The sequence below is a fragment of the Ambystoma mexicanum genome, chromosome 3p (genome assembly GCF_040938575.1).
Source record: "Ambystoma mexicanum isolate Mex_15411 chromosome 3p, UKY_AmexF1_1, whole genome shotgun sequence".
NCBI classification, from domain to species: Eukaryota; Metazoa; Chordata; class Amphibia; order Caudata; family Ambystomatidae; genus Ambystoma; species Ambystoma mexicanum.
Window position 1 is genome coordinate 873,166,890 of NC_090925.1, and position 17,887 is coordinate 873,184,776.

A 17,887-nucleotide genomic window follows, 5' to 3' on the forward strand; every position below is an offset into this window, starting at 1 on the left:
ATAAATTGAATCAAAAATAAACAAACGAAAATGGGAATAAAAAAAAAGAAAGCAGCATGTCCGTAAAATAATGTAAAACCACAAATCATAATCCAAAGGAAAGGTGTCCAAAGTCACAGTTCACAAAAGTAAATCCAATGGAAAATTAAAATCGAAAACCATTGCTCCATGGGTAAATTATAAAAAAAAAAATTGAAAATCCAACAGTCAACTATATACAGATAAACAATCCAGGGTCCATGATCCCAACAGAAGAAATGAAACCTATCTAATAACACTACCTAATAAAGAAAACTATATACAAAAATGTGGCCAATTGTCCAAAAGGTCCAAAAAAAATGCAAAACCAAAGGAAACCTAACACTAACTACAGAACTATTTACAAGGGCAGCGGGCCAGTCCGACGGCTCACTTCGGGATGTTCCGGGCCAGGGCATCATCGAACTCCTGCTCAATGTCCCAGAGGCGGTCCTCCTCCATGGCCCCGAGGGTCCGCAGGGCCGTCGACATGTTCACTTCCAACTCCCTGCGGATTGCCTCGAGGCACTCGGCCCGCCTCAGGGCCCTCCGCATGGAGTTCTCCGCCCTGACCATCGTGAGCCGTGCCTCTTCCGCCCGCTGCCGCTCCGCATCTATGGCGTGGCCCAACCGCTGCCACACGGAAGACACTTCCCGTCCTGGGTCCTCCTGCCCTCCGGCCGATGCCTGCCCCTCCGATGTCGAAGGCCCCGAGCCATCATGGCTCCCACATCATTGCTGCTGCTGCTGCTGTGCCTGTGCCCGTGCCCTGGCTCCTGCTGCCTGCACATCCTCCACCGGCTGGGGTGCAGTCGTTGATGTGGCCACCCCTGCTGGACGTCCGACTCCCGACTGTGGCAGGGATGCCTCCTCCACCAGCCTGGCCGCACCGTCAGAGGCAGCTCCACAGGGCACCCAGGTGACTAATGGGTGGGAAGATGGCACGGAGGACGACTGGCGCATAGGGGGTTCAGTTGAGGAGGGGGTCTGAGCAAGCCCCATCAAACGGAGGAATCCGGCCTGGGTGACCTGTCCCAGTAGGCCGACGCGGTCAACGAGCCATTCGAGATGATGTGCAGTCTCCTCATGAAAAGACTGCAGGTCACCTTGCATGGCCCGTTGACGCAACGCCACACCAGTCAGGACAGGCTCAACCCGAACCCGGATAGCCACGTCCGCAGGCAGAGGAAGGCCAGTTGTTGTGAGCTCATCCCCTGCCTGAAAACGGGTCTGGACGTAGGCATCCCTGCTGGTGCAAGATGATGCAGTGACAGGATCAGGGACAGGAATGCACACAGGTACCTCCGCGGCGGCCTGTCCTGCCTCCTGTCCCTGGTCCTGCACTGCACCACTAGCACCAGTGGAATCCCAACCTCCAGACCCCGTCTCTGTTGCTTGCACGGCCTCCTCCTCCATCAAACCCCTACCAACCTGGATGACTCCGTGCCATCTTCCCCCATTGGGCCCTGTGGGGTCCCAGCTGCCCCTTCTGCTGCCGCGGAGTCCAACTCCGACCTCCGCCTCTTGGATGCCCCCCCAGGCAGCTGCGGCCTGGAATGCGGCACCGGACTCCTCACTCCCCGACGAGATCACAACCTGGGAGGGGAGCCGGGCCTTGCATCTCCGGCTGGCGGTGCGATCCCCGCCGCTGTGCTCCACAGCACCTTCTCCGCCCTCTTCATCAGTTGACGCTGCAGACAGGGAGAAATAAAACACAAGCATCAGGGCACTGTACAATGGACACATACACACATGACAGTTGTACATGAGTGGCATTGGCAAACCTCGGACATGGCATCACAATCGCCAACACACATTTCATTTCAACTTGCACACATGAGCCATTCCACAGCCATATCGCAACTGCCAGCACCATCCATACACATACAACAGCATGAGCAGGCAAAGGTGAGCCAGACATCACATGCAACACAGGGAGTGCACTACACATGTACACACACCACCACACTTGCATGCATGTGTACACCTCTCCCAACTGTCGCAGTGTTCAGATCGGCATCCATGTCACATCTGCCAATCAGGCTTCCACATCCCGCTGTCACATGCATCCATGTTGCATCACTGTTGCACCCTTGTCAAATACACACACATGCACATGTACACAGTGCTGATACATGCAGCTGAAAACAACATCCATGTGTGACATCGCGAACATGCCTACTTACATACACATTCATCCTAACATCTGTGCCCACACAACTGCATTTGGCATGCAAGCCTACACACACAAGCACCATCCATGTCTCACACATGACAGCCCTCGAATGTGTTAGCCTCACGGCCCTGTACACCCCCGCCCATACTTGGCCCCATACAAACACATGTGCAACCTGCACACTACTGGCACATCACCACACGCACAGCTTACAATCATGATGCATGTACACATACCGCTCGACTCCAGACGGGTCTGCCTCTCAAGGACCTGGACGTGGAGCGCTGGGGATATGCATTCCAGGACCCTCATCTGATCGTCCGACAAGTGGCCCCGGTGCCCCTTAGCATACGCTGCCTTCAAGAGGTGCCGGGCCTTGTTGAGGGTCCTGGACCTGAAGTCCTCCCAGCGCTTCTTGACATGATGGAATAGTCGGACTGCCACCCCCTCCGTGTTGATGGCAGTCACGATGTCCGTCCAGATCCGAGTCCGTCCTTCCTTGTCGGCGCACAAACTTCCGAAGAGGGCATCATACTGCCCCAGGACTTGCTCCACCAGGACACCAACTTTGGTGGCAGTGAAGCTGGTGCCCCTCTGCCTCTCTGGCCGGGGGTTGTCAGTGGTGCCAGATGTTGCAGTGCCCGACATGACAACCCCAGAGCCAGGAGTGGGTGGGCAACTGGGTCCTGGGGCTGGGCTGTGGAGCGATGGAATCCCAGTCGGGAGTCTTCGTTTCCAGCAGGGGTGGTCACAGCAACAGCACCCCTGGCTGATGTGCAGGCAGCAAATGGCAGGGCACGTGGGCAGCAGGCAATCAGGCAGCAGCAGATGGCAGGTGGGTGCGTGCTCGGGGCTCTGGGGGGCAGTAATTTGGCCTTCTGGGCAGGAGCGTGGTCTTCCGTGTGCTTACGCGTGGCCAGCTTGATACGGAGTGATTTGGCACGTGAAAATCATGCACGTCTGCGTGTAATTGGAGGAAAGGGCCTTAGCGCGTAAGCGTGTCAGCACACGTACGCGAATTCATTGGCCCAAAGGACACCGGCGCGTATGTGCGTCTGTGACGTGAGTGCGCGGGCGTTTCCCTGTACACGGGTTCATGTTACACATCCAATGACTGCACGTCAGAGTGTCAGCTCGTGTAATTGGAGGATGGGCCTTAGCGCGTACACGCGGAAGTGACGCTGGACGTGTGGGCATGTTTAAAAGGTACGTGTAGAACGCCATTTCCTTGTACGTGCTTTTTCGTGGAGAGCGAGTGGGTGAAATCTGTAGTTCTTGTCGGTTCACATGCGATTTACTTCACGGCGTTCCAAGTTCGTACTCCCTGTTACCTCTGACAGCTTTTTGTCTTCTTGTCTTTTTCCTGGGCCTGTTTCCTCAAACAGCGTTCACTTCTCCTGTTGTCCTGTCTCCTCAGACAGCGTACAATTCTTCTTTTGGCGGGGGTGTTGCCAACGCGCACACGCGCCTATTTTTCACGTGATTTTTCCTGGCAGACGGTGAGTCGCGCACGTATTTGACATCTGCGCTTGCCCCGTGTGTTGCCTACCCCTTCAGAGGTCAGTCTAGGCTGCGTGTGACACGCATACGTTCATTTTTGTGTTTCTGGGTGCCATAGCGTAGTGCAGGTTTTTTTTTCCACGCACGTGGTCTAGGAGGGGTTGCGTGCACATTATCTCCCTTTTTCGGGGTGCCTGTGCGTTGCGTGACCCGTCATCTTCCCCCAGGGGTCACATACAGCCTTGCTAGAGCACTAGGGTACGAATTCCATCTAGTACCCTACCCCTTTGACCCCCAATTGCCCAGGACAATAGTTTACTGCAACTCCCAGATGCACAACAACATCAGTGCCATGGTTGGGAGGCGAGCACGCGGTAAGGGTGGCAAAGGTGGGCGAGCCACAAGAGGTGGCCGTGGTGGATACGGTAGGGGACGTGGCCAGGACTTGCAGGGTGCCCCTATCCCCCCATGTGTGGGTGACCAGTCAGGGACACCCATGCCCCCCCCCCTGGTTCAGGGTAATGTGGCTGACACCATCCCTGCTCAGCCCTTGTTGGACCAGCCCATTGTGGCACCAGACCTGACACTGGGTGGCTCCATGGCTGACTTCCAGGTCAGCAGGTCTAGGCCAAGTGTGGCGGTGCACGTTGGTATCACCAGCCCACGTGGATCAGGGGCAGCTATGTCATCTGCTGCCCCGAGTAGGCAGGGTGGGGAGGCTGCAGGAGCAGCTGCGGCTCCATCCACCCCAGCTCTGAGTGTCCCAGCCAGGACAGTGTCGGTCCTAGTCCATCCTGCTTACGTTCCCCCTGACTACATCACACTTCAGCTAATGCCTGCACTAATTCCCATGGTGAGTGTTCATTCCCACACTCCTAGTCCACAGTCCACCGGGGCTCCTGCCCCTAGTGTCCAGAGCGGCGTAGGACACTCAGTATCACCACCACCTTCCAAGCGGAAGAGGAAGAGTGCTCGTCCAGTACAGGCTGATGCCCCAGACACGGCTACACAGTCCGGCCCACCAAGGAAGCCCAGCTTCAATCAGGCCGAACTTGATGCACTTGTGGAGTATGTGTCCGCACATGACAGCGAAATGGTGATTACTGCAGGATGCAAGACCACACCTGCACAACGTCAGGCACACTGGCAGACCATTGCGGAACTCATAAGTGCCCTTGGATTCATGAGGGGCACAGCTAATGATTGCTACAAGCGCTGGAATGACCTTAAGCGCAGGGCAAAGAAAAAGCTGGCCTCAAGTAATGCCGCAAATCTAGTGACTGGAGGTGGGTCTCCGGCAGAGGACATAGAACTCACTCCACATGAGTATGTTGCTGGGACCTACGTCACGGAGGAACAGATCCAAGACGTGGGAGACCTGCCAGATTACGAGGCATTGTCCGGTGAGTGCACATGCATGTGTGTGTCATCCATGTGCATGGTGTGTGTGTGAGTGCTTCTGATTGAGTGCCAGGTGAGGGGGTGTGTGCCTGAGTGGTTTGGGTCACCCATGTGCTTCATCCAATACATTCTGCGCACCAGGATTTGGGTGTTGCAGTATCCCTTCTGGCAACAGTAGACATTCAGCCCAACCTCACGCCAGTTGCCCTTGAATTGTCATCTTGCCACAACATAGTTGCATGTTATTCTGTGTTCATTCAGGCTAATTGGGGTGGGGGTGCAGGGGGACAGGAGTGGGGGCCTGGTGGAGGGTGCCCCTGGATGCAGGGGGGTGGGGGTGCAGGGGGACAGGAGTGGGGGCCTGGTGGAGGGTGCCCCTGGATGCAGGGAGGTGGGGGTGCAGGGAGACAGGAGTGGGGGCCTAGTGGAGGGTGCCCCTGGATGCAGGGGGGTGGGGGTGCTGGGAGACATGAGTGGGGGCCTGGTGGAGGGTGCTCCTGGATGCTGGGGGTGGGGGTGCTGGGAGACATGTGTGGGGGCCTGGTGGAGGGTGCCCCACAGTGCCGGGGGGTGAGGGTGCAGGGGGACAGGAGTGGGGGCCTGTTGGAGGGTGCCCCTGGGTGCAGGGGGGTGTGGGTGCAGGGGGACAGGAGTGGGGGCCTGGTGGAGGGTGCCCCTGGATGCAGGGGGGTGGGGGTGCTGGGAGACATGAGTGGGGGCCTGGTGGAGGGTGCCCCTGGATGCAGGGAGGTGGGGGTGCAGGGAGACAGGAGTGGGGGCCTGGTGGAGGGTGCCCCTGGATGCAGGGGGGTGGGGGTCCAGGGGGACAGGAGTGGGGGCCTGGTGGAGGGTGCCCCTGGATGCAGGGAGGTGGGGGTGCAGGGAGACAGGAGTGGGGGCCTGGTGGAGGGTGCCCCTGGATGCAGGGGGGTGGGGGTGCTGGGAGACATGAGTGGGGGCCTGGTGGAGGGTGCCCCTGGATGCTGGGGGGTGGGGGTGCTGGGAGACATGTGTGGGGGCCTGGTGGAGGGTGCCCCACAGTGCTGGGGGGTGAGGGTGCAGGGAGACAGGAGTGGGGGCCTGGTGGAGGGTGCCCTACAGTGCTGGGGGGTGGGGGTGCAGGGAGACAGGAGTGGGGGCCTGGTGGAGGGTGCCCCTGGATGCAGGGGGGTGGGGGTGCTGGGAGACATGAGTGGGGGCCTGGTGGAGGGTGCCCTACAGTGCTGGGGGGTGGGGGTGCAGGGGGCCAAGAGTGGGGGCCTGGTGGAGGGTGCCCTACAGTGCTGGGGGGTGGGGGTGCAGGGAGACAGGAGTGGGGGCCTGGTGGAGGGTGCCCCTGGATGCAGGGGGGTGGGGGTGCAGGGAGACAGGAGTGGGGGCCTGGTGGAGGGTGCCCCTGGATGCAGGGGGTGGGGGTGCTGGGAGACATGAGTGGGGGCCTGGTGGAGGGTGCCCCTGGATGCTGGGGGGTGGGGGTGCTGGGAGACATGCGTTGGTGGGCAGTAGTGCAAGGTGACATGTGTGTTGGCTGGGGGGCATGGCCATGGTGGATGGGCTGCCTGCGGGACATGTGCAGGGGTGCAGGGTAGTCCCCTGTGGTGTGGGCCGCCTGCAGGGGCCGTGGAGGGTGTAGAGGAAATAGCTGGGAGGACCCACACGGCCAATTCACGTGTGGGACTCCCCGACACCCCCGAAATACACGTAGGCTGCTGGATTCACGTGTGGAATTTGCCGCGCACCCGGAGTACACGTACCCTGCTGAAATTGCGTGTGGAACTTCACGCGCACACCGAAATACACGTTCCCTGCAAATTTGCGTGTGTAACTTGTCCCGCACCCTGAAATACACGTACCCAGGGCAATCGCGTGTGGAACTTCCCGCGAACCCCGTAATACACATACCCTGCTGGTATCGCGTGTGGAAGTTCACGCGGACCCATAATACACGTACCCTGATGGAATCGCGTGTGAGACTACCCGCGCACCCCTGGAATACACGTACCCAGGCAAATCGCACGGCTGGGGGGTGGGGGTGCAGGGAGACAGGAGTGGGGGCCTGGTGGAGGGTGCCCCTGGATGCAGGGGGGTGGGGGTGCAGGGGGACATGAGTGGGGGCCTGGTGGAGGGTGCCCCTGGATTCAGGGTGGTGGGGGTGCAGGGGGACATGAGTGGGGGCCTGGTGGAGGGTGCCCCTGACTGGTGGGGGTGGGGGTGCTGGGAGAGATGAGTTGGACATGAGTGGGGGCCTGTTGGAGGGTGCCCCTGGATGCAGGGGGGTGGGGGTGCAGGGGGACAGGAGTGGGGGCCTGGTGGAGGGTGCCCCTGGATGCAGGGGGGTGGGGGTGCAGGGGGACAGGAGTGGGGGCCTGGTGGAGGGTGCCCTACAGTGCTGGGGGGTGGGGGTGCAGGGGGACATGAGTGGGGGCCTGGTGGAGGGTGCCCCTGGATGCAGGGGGGTGGGGGTGCAGGGGGACAGGAGTGGGGGCCTGGTGGAGGGTGCCCCTGGATGCAGGGGGGTGGGGGTGCTGGGAGACATGAGTGGGGGCCTGGTGGAGGGTGCCCCTGGATGCTGGGGTGTGGGGGTGCTGGGAGACATGCGTTGGTGGGCAGTAGTGCAAGGTGACATGTGAGTTGGCTGGGGGGCATGGCCATGGTGGATGGGCTGCCTGCGGGACATGTGCAGGGGTGCAGGGTAGTCCCCTGTGGTGTGGGCCGCCTGCAGGGGCCGTGGAGGGTGTAGAGGGAACAGCTGAGAGGACCCACACGGCCAATTCACGTGTGGGACTCCCCGGCACCCCCGAAATACACGTAGGCTGCTGGATTCGCGTGTGGAATTTGCCGCGCACCCGGAGTACACGTACCCTGCTGAAATTGCGTGTGGAACTTCACGCGCACACCGAAATACACGTCCCCTGCAAATTCGCGTGTGAAACTTCCAGCGCACCCCGGAATACACATGCCCAGGCCAATCGCGTGTGGAACTTCCCGCGAACCCCGTAATACACGCACACGCTATTTTTCACACAGCGGGTGTCCGTGTTTGTCGGTACCCCTTTGCACCTCATTTGTCCTAGAGGGCCACTGTATGGATCATTCATCATAGCTGTATATGGGTGCTTTTTGTTAGCGCACATTTTGGCGCACATTTATTTCAGGCGCAGGGACGCTACCGCCTGCTTTCTTGTGGGGTACTTGTTTGGCCCTGTGCGCGTCTTTGCCCGTTCGCTGGTTTGCCCTATTCGATTCCATGAATACGAGTTGTAGGCGAGCGTGTGGGCGTTCCGCGCACTTGCCTCCTGTTCTTCCCCCGTGACGCCCATATTTTCACGCGTTGTTCCCCATTCCGAGTGTTACGCCCCGTGTTCCGCCTACTTTTGTAATGTGCGCCACGCTATGTGCGATTTATTGCGGCCGTGGCGCACGCCGTTGGATGACCTGTGCGCCGGCGTGCGCCGCACACTTTTTCAGTGCACATCCAATATTTTTCTCGCACACGGACTTCCATGAATCGATGTGCGCTGGTTTCCCTGCGATTTTCGCAGTTGCACTGCGATTTTCGCACTTTTACTGCGAATCGCACGTTTTGGCACCTCTGCGCGGGAATTTTCGGCGCACATTAATTCCATGAATCGGCTTGCAAGTGTGTTTGTCATTTCGCTGCTGCAAGGAGAAAATATGTCAATATAGAGACGCAGACATGTCAGCTGATAAGTGTTGGTTCACAGGCCAAACCAATGGCCTTTGAATTGCCTAAGAATTCCGCAGCTGAAATGTATTATCGCAAAGCAAAATAACAATGTGACAGCAATGTTGAAAAGTGACTGCCCACACTTATAAGATGTGACTCATAAACAACTACCTCTCCCCACACAGCAGAAGATGAAGAGAAGGCTACCATCAACAAATTCATCAATGAGGAGTGACGGGGCACATCAATCATGACCTCTCTGCTGTTGGGTGCGGGTGGGTAACACTTGCAACACATTTTCAGCAACTCCAAAGAAGAGAAATACGACTCCCAAACTGTAGCAAGTGGCTATGTTTGAAAAATATGCTTTGGACCATTGCCAGTCTGTAAAGATGAAAGCTGTTTGGCTTTCTACACATTGAACATTGGCGGAAACTGCAGTATCAAAGCATTGTGGGTGTTTAAAGTGCCTAACTCACTGAGGAAGAAGAGCCGGGCACTCCATCACCCAATCCTTCAGGGTTTCAATAGGATCACATCCAAGACAAAAACAACATTGTAGGTATTTGTCGGATAATTCATGCAACCATCCCCAATATTTTGTCCGTTCTTTGGTGGGAAGTTGATTGAGTTTGAAGCACATGTACAGATAACACATTTTCATAGATGGAAAATGAGTCACGTATGTTGAGAAGTATTCTCTTTTTCTCAGGAATTTTGCGTACTCCATGTATGAGGAATATGATTTGATGGAATCAAGTGTACACAACCAGTCATGCCTAAAAAGTTTCAATTTTGCTCCACATGGACGATTAAGTAGTTCTTCCTCTATTGAACCAATCGTAACATTCAGATCTATCATCCTTCCCACAAACTTATTAATAGAAGGTATATTTTTTCCTTCACTCCTTCACAAGACTATTTAACTCAGCATAGAGTGAATTCTCTTTTGGTCTAAGGAACTTTGAGCAGTTGAGCAGTTGTCTCCATAGATATCTTGCTTGTAATGAAGTTAAGGCCAACTCATGCCGAATAACCGAGTTAGGCATAGACATTGCCAATTACATCTCCTCTTTCCAAAGGTGGGCCTGTAACTCATTCAAATAATCCCCCAGATCCAGAAGGGAAAGAGCCAAACCTTACAGAAGCACAGGTTCAGTTTTCAAAAGATAGTAGAGAAGGGCAGGCAGGATAGAAAATCTGCATATTTTGTGCAGTAACCATTTCATGTGTGGAACAAATGGCATGATCTTATCCCTCAGCGATGCTTGCAACATGGTAATAGAGGATGAGTTAGAGAGGTTATATCCAAGGTATCGGACAGATGGAACCTGCTAAATTCTTCCCCTCCCAAAACCCACCTCATAAGCGTAGGCTGCCATTGAGTTGTAAAAATAACAATCTTTGATTTTGAGACATTGGTCTTGAGATTATGATTAAGCGAATATTGAAAAAAGATATCTAATTTGCGCTGCAGACCAATCGGCATAGAGTTAAAAAAAAATGAGATTGTCTGCAAATGCAAGCCAGTGAATTTTGAGTTTACCTAGCCTAGCCGGATAGATGTCATTCTTACACCGCAGACTCTCAATGTCACTCAAATAGAGGTTGTAAAGAGTGGGAGCAAGGGTGCACCCTTACTTTAGACACACTTGAGTAGGAATTAATCTAGAGAGGGCACCTTACCTGGTTAGACAGATTCTGAGGGAAGAATTTCTGTGTAAAAGAGCAATAGGCTAGACTAGTATCATCAATTTGGACCATAGTTTTTCGCACAATACACAATCAAAGGCAGAGGACTTGTCCAGTGAAGCCATATAGACCGGCCCCCTGCCTTGGTTTTTCACATTATGCAGCAAATGCAATATTACTGTTGCATTTAGGACAGTATCCATATTCTGCCTGAATCCTACTTGGAACTTTGACAGGACAGACGTCTGAGAAATAACCAGTTTTAAATCTCTAAGGAGAAGAATCAAAGAATCAGTGAGTGAAACTGGTCTAAAATTCTCAGTTAAAGTTGGGTCACCCTTCTTATAGACGGGAATGACTATAGATCGAGTCCATGACACAGGAATGATATGGGTTGCAAATATGTGATCAGAAAGGGCCTTGAGATAATGTACCCAGGGATGTGAGGCCTCTTTCAAAATGCAGGGTGGAATACCATCAGGACCGGGGGCTCTGGACTGTTTCAATCTAGAAATAGCCCATTCAATGTCCTCCACATTCCATGTACATGGACCACCTATAATTGGTCCCATAGTAGGGTCTTGGATTTCTGACAGAGTCCCAAAAAGGGTAAACATAGCTGTACAGAATTCAACCTGTCTGTCTTTTGCAATTGAACATTCTCTCACAAAGGTGTGTGTTCCTACAGTATTGTTAATAATAGCCCAAAATTGTCTGGTATTTGCATGTGATATAGGATGTAACATATTTTGAATGACTTTAATATGTAGTTAAATTCTACACGATTTAACAAGATTTCTATGCCGCTGACAGATTCATTTTTTTTACTTTCTGGAATTCTGCCAGGCTCAGTCGTTTAGTAGCCAATTGTTTCAGGGTTCTACTTTTTATCTTCTTATAGTTGGCAATTTTAGAGTCAAATTGATGAGTAACATTTTTTTAATGTAGACTTTCTGGGAGAGTATCAGATGTGTTGCTCTAATACCAGCAATTTGAGTGAATATGCCAACCATCTCAAAATTAGTAAGGAGAATGTCCCTACGCAATCCTACATCTTCCTTCAACTCAGCAATCGAATGAATGAACCTTTAACAGAGCATGTTATCTCACCTATGTCTCCTCCTCCCTCCTCACTCCTCCCTCCAGGGAGATACAGGAAGTGGACACAAAGGAATCACAAGCCCTATGTGGTGGTAAAACAAAGGAAAAGATTAATGCCAAATATTCCCGAACCTTGAAATCCATAAGTTGACATGGACCAGAGTTTGCTTTAACCATGGAGGACATATAGAGATAATCAATCTGTGAACGATGGGAACCTCTATGCCATGTGTAAGTGGGTAAGTAATCCAATGGTAGACACTGTAACTAGAACAGTTCCCATTTTGACAAAAATTCATCCCAATCCTTCCCTCTTTTTAAGCTCATACTAGTGGAATAGTTAACCCCTTTAGCCAAATTCCACCTTCCACCGTCTTCACAATTAGAACTGAAACCACCTCCCAAAACAATTGAATGATAAAAACCTTCTACGAGCCACCCTTCAATCAGTGATGTTAGAGCCACATGTATGGACTTCATTTATATTGATCAAGAGTAACTTAACATTCGAACAACTGGTTGAAATAGCAAACGCCAAAAGAGAATATCCTGAAAGGATTAACTCTGATTTGAGTTGAGGAGAATCGTTAATTGCAATGGACAGTCCCCTGCCCAGCCTTCCCCTATCCGCACAGACTGCCAAACTTGTGTACGTATGATAACCATGAAGTTTAAAATGTGTGCTCATCATAGTCTCTTGTAGCAGAAGAACATTGCATACCCTCAAGTTGACTGAAGTATAAAATATCCTATGAAAGTTCACCCAGCCACAAACATTCCATGATAGAGCCTTAATCAGGCGAGGGTTGGGGGTGAGTCGACACCTGTCGCAAGCCTATCAAGGATTTTAGCTTCATCTCCACCCAAGACCAATCCTGCTGTGTTACATTGGAGTCTGAAGGATAGTGCACAGAGTTCATAATCACAGTGTTGACTTGTTTTGGATTCCCCCCCTGGGGAGGAATATACAGAAAAGACTTTACTTCACCTTTAGTTTTTATATCAAATATTTTATAACCTAAAGAGAGCAGGTTATTTTGTTGTTCTTACTCAATTTTAGATGCTATTACCAAATGGAAATGGCAGATCATTCGATTATTGTTTACCAAAGGTAAAGAGATCAAGTCAATACCATCCGAATGTCGAGATCTCAAAAGTGGAATCTGCTGAAAAATGCCCAGAATCTTGGTTTGATTCTTACATGTCTGACCATTTCGTTCGATGCTCTCCCATCCCAACGTTTTAGAGGTAAAATATTCTGAATCTGAGAGTTGCATGGCCCTACTAGGATTATTTTCATCAGTAGCCATTCCATTATTGAGGTAGGCCATATGAGTAGGTTGAGCCACCGCTTGGGGCCCACTGGATTGTGTACCGATAGTCGGGGCCTTGTTTACGTTTTTTGGCAGTTGCAGAAGCATTGTAATTTTTGCTTGTTGGACCCTTGAGTGTTTCAGAATAGTCAGGGTATCCACACTGGGAAGACTCATTGTATGATTGCTTTGCCTCAGATTGATATTTCCTTGAATGGAGGATCAGAGAAAAGCACCACCCAAGATCGGACAGCACGGACAACAGAAATGTATTATTTTAATAATACTAAATGTCTGAATTTGATATGCTATCATTGAAAACAAAGGTCTGAGAAATACACACACATGCAATCAAGCATGCTGAGATGAGTTTAGATCACAGACATGGGGCCTCATTACACGGTAGGCGGTGAGCCATGGCGCTATTAGCGCCATGGCTCATGCCGGTAAAATACCGGCACCGCCTTGGCGGAAAGGGGATTTACCTCCCCATTCCAAGGTTGGAGGGGTGGTAAATCCCCCTTCCACCATTGCCCTTCCCCATTCCCATTTCTGCCCCATAGGGCTCTATGGGAATGGGGAAGGCGCTAATTACGGCACCGCAATTTTGCGGTGCCGTAATTAGCTCCGAGGTCCCTTAGCTGGTTGGATTTTAACACCTGCAAAAAGCAGGCGTTAAATCCCCCAACCCACAAAGGGACCTCGTAGTAAGGCGGTAAGGATTTACCGGTACCGGTATTTTACCGGTACCGGTAAATCCTTACCGCCATCTGTGTAATGAGGCCCATGGACAATGTAGTTTTGAATATGGGACTTCCTTTTCTTTAAGTGGGGTATAATTAGCTCAAATTATGTAATGAACATATGAGGGGTCTGTAATGACGTTAGATTCCAGCATAGAGAGTGATAAATAAATGATTATTTTGGTACCAAAATAGTGTGTGATAAAGCTTCCCACTCATAACAGTGCAAATACATAGAAAGGATTAAGTAATCAAACATGTTTTGTTTTAACTAATTTAATGAGTTACAAATGACAAAAAGTAACTTTTCTTAGCAGCTACAAATGAGATTAATCTCATTTTCAGCTACAGTGTTCAAAACATAAATGAACAAGAAAAGAATTCTTTACATTTCATGATAAAATTGTTTCTAGAAATGTGTGATCGTGGAGACAAGCCTAGGTTGGTATGTCAAGAGACACAATTGAAAATTAGAGTCAGGACAACAAGAAATGCTTAAGTCAATTGTCAGTTGGCATATGACGTGTTACAAAATGGCCGCCGGAGGAAACATTTACCAATAATCATCAAATAGTGTTAATTATCCATGGGCGTTACAGTAAGATGTTCTTATACTGTTCTATAAATTATGCTTCATGTTTTTGCGAGCCTGTACAAAGCCAGCTTGCAGTTTCTTTTTTCCTAAACATGCAAATGATCCAAAATGTATGCTGTCAAATTAAAATACCTGCGGTGGTTTATGAAGCACCCGAGGGCAATATTGCTATTAGTATCCGGATACAAATCGTCTTTTTTGTGAAGTTGAGAAAGGTTATTTCTAAACTTTCAAAAATGAAAATGTCTGTCCCTTCTCCCTTTCCATAACGGTCATTTGCAAGGCTGCAGGGACGCGCCGGGAACACTGCGGTACCCAGTGTAGGAGAGGGACCAGTCAGTGGAAAGTAAGTGGGTCAGGGATGGGAGAGGGGAGGGAAAATATGTGGGAAAGGGGAGTGGTGACGAAGGGGGGTGATGGGAAGGGTGCACTGGCACATGGTAATAAGGGGCAGGACTTACCTTAGCACCTGGCAGGGGAGAATGGCAGCCTCCCGTTATGAGGAGGCTCTGACGGCAGGATTACCATGTGGTAATGCCCCCGCTTTGATCCTCCTCATTGGCTGGGAGGCCGACACCCCCCCCTCAGTGGGTACTAATACATAATAACATTCAGTCAGTAAATTAGCTGTGTCATTGGACTCTACAGCAAATGAGTTAGCTATACACCGGACGTCTCTAACTTAAAAGGTTCAGTTTGAATTTGTTGTACGAATCACAAGTGGCTTTGTTATAGGGATTGAAGAGTGAGATCCATAGAAAAATCCATAGAGCCTAACACATTCTTGTGTGACGGGAAGGTGTGAGGTTAGAGGACATGGATTAAGATTGGGTGGATCTGAGGTACTGCTTAACAGGAAAGTGGCAAGTGGCTTCTTAAAGCTTGCAAGGTTTGGGCACATGCTGTCAAATATCAGACTTTCTTGTGTGATTGCCACCTGCCCAGACCCTATTGGCCTCTCCGGCCTCTCTGGGAGAGTACTCTCACACGTTTGGTGCATGGGTGAGGCAGTCCCTGTTCAAAAAATAGCATGGACATGGAGTGCAACCGCCTCACATGTACTGTCGACTTGTGCCCGGCAAGAGCGACCATTTCTATATTTCTGTGTGTGCTGGAAGAAAGGGTTGAAATGTGTTTTCCACCTAGGATACTTTCCAACTCGCAAGAGAGCACAATGTGTAGCAGTTGCAAATTGGATTATCCATTTTGTTCATTGCCACCTAACAATTTGCATTTGTGAAGCCTGACACTTTGATGATCAACATCCTTCCATACTTATGGCCCCCGTGCACATTACAGGTGCCCGTGCACATTACAACACCCTGCTTTTCTGTTCATCTGTAATTTTCTGGATTGTGTGCAGTAAGAAGGATGAGATGTTGATTAAAATAAAAACAAGTCAATCAAACAAAAAGACCCATTTAAACACTGCTTTCATTTCTGCAAAACATAGTGGGCCCGATCCATGGAATATTTGCCCGATTCAAAGTGAATTTGCACTGCTGAAAAGTGACTTTGCACTCCCCAAACAAAAACTGATTCACAGAACCGTTCGAAGTGTACTTTGGCCGTGCAAAGTCCGGGCAAAGTCATTTTGAACTGCACAAATGTCTATGCACTGACTTTGCCCGAACTTTGCACTGCAAAAATACACTTTGCACGGTTCCATGAATCAGGGTTTGTGTCGGTAGTGCAAAGTCACTTTTCAGCAGTGCAAATTCACTTTGAACCGGGCAAATATTCCATGAATCGAGCCCAGTGTATTTTTCAAGTTTCGAACATGGTTTGTTAAATAAAACAACTACTTGACTTCATATTCATATTACACAGAATAGTTGCCAACAAATTTGGTATTCTGCCAAATACTAAATATGCTATTTGGTACAACCCTACTGACTAAAGTGGTGGCTTTATTCCAAAAAGGAATACATGGCAACTCCCATGATCCACACTGAACGTCTTTGTTTACCCACCTGCAAAACATATTGGCCCTCATTACGACCCTGGCGGATTTCGCGGTGCAAAATGCACCGCGGAGCATGGCGGAAAGCCGCCGATAGCGCCATGGGGGTTGGCGGATTTACCACCCCATGCCGACCTTGGCGGAGCGGTAAATCCCCAATCCCCATTTTACCCTTCCCCATTCCCATTCTTGCCCCATAGGGTATAATGGGAGTGGGGAAGGAGTTAATTACACCGCCGTAAAGTACGGCGGCGTAATTAACAACGAGGTCCCTTAGCGCCATGGTTTTCTCCGCCCGGTAAAACCAGGCGGAGAAAACCTCCATGGCGCTAAGGGAACTCGTAGTACGGCGGACGGGTCCGCCGCGATTACCGCTGGCGGTATCCCACTCCGCCAGGGTCGTAATGAGGGCCATTGACATTATTACAAATGCATTAACACCTTGCCATAAACCACTGCACGCTATCTACATTACATTCACCGTGAGAATGTCTACTGCCCACCATCACACTTCGCTACTCTGCACACTTCCTGGCAAAGTATTCAGCAGTAGTCAAACAGGAAGACATTATTTGGCTGGAAAATAGCTACTTATTAGCTTGAATTCGGCTGAATATTTACTTGAAGCCAAAGTCTGATCACTCCCACTAGTCAGTAGGCCTCTCCGCTGTGATTAACTACTCCAAATGGGCAAATCTAGAAATGTGTAATCACCAAACTGCATTCTAGGAAAATGGAGTCCCATTCTTTCAATGTGCAATCTTTCTGACCGCAATGTATCTTTGTTAGTGAATTCAATGTCTATATTACTCCCTACACATGCACTAACATGTCCTGCATGTTCCCATGCAGTATGCCAAAACCATAAAGAATTCACACATCATGTCGACATCAGTAAATTGGAAAATGGCTAATGAAGCAATTAATTGCTACATAGATTGTGTTTAGTTTGAATACTGTATTTTGTGTAAAAACATAAAGTAGCACCACATTAAAATACATATACAAAATCCATTTCCATTCTCAAAAGATAAAAGAATAAAGGAAATTAATTTTATGTTAAATATTTTCAAAATACGTTCTTCTTAAAAAGCTAGACAGATAAAACAAACAAAATAGTGCAAATCTTTAGGAGTTCATGACAATAGGAGAGCAAGCTCACAGACTCAAATAATCACTTGAGAATAGACAGCCACAACACCTCCGAACAAGCTGACAGCGAAGGGTCTGATTTACTTCTGTCCTCCTTAGTTTTTCCCAATATTTTTATTCTGAGTAAGGATGCCCTATGAACATACCGGGCTACTGCAAATACAGTATGGTGCACAGTTGAGTCTCTACAGAATTTCAATGCTTCAGTGGTAGATCGTAAGCTGGCCGCCCCAAATAGTGGTCTTAGGTATCGGCCTCTCAGATCTTTCAATTTTACACACATAAATAAGAAGGTGGCAATAGTTTCCATACCTAAACCGCAAAGAGGGCATATACCTAACCCCCCTAGACCCCAATATTTACTAAAACAGGCTAGAAGTAGTGTTCCCATCCTAAGCCGAATGTACAAAGATCTCTCAAATAGTCAAGGTAACACTCAAAACCAAAATCTGTCTTACCCTCAAGAAAGCCTGTGCCCAATTTGAAGTTTATAGCAGACTCTATCCGCATTTCTCTTGTTCTTACACTTGCTGCTTTCTTAATCC

The 17,887-nt window shown here is 50.3% G+C and overlaps 1 protein-coding gene across 2 annotated transcripts in view; it reads right to left on the reverse strand.

Annotated features, from left to right (window-relative positions):
• LOC138581037 (sulfotransferase 1B1-like) overlaps positions 1–17,887 on the reverse strand; it is a 257,455-nt gene that overhangs the window by 217,797 nt on the left and 21,771 nt on the right. Inside the window, exon 2 of one of the 2 annotated variants that reach the window (XM_069652062.1) lies at positions 11,586–11,658. The exons of the other annotated variant lie outside the window; for it this stretch is intronic. The gene's annotated coding sequence lies outside the window, so the exon portion shown is untranslated. The remainder of the gene's footprint in view (positions 1–11,585; positions 11,659–17,887) is intronic. 2 annotated transcript variants of the gene reach the window in all.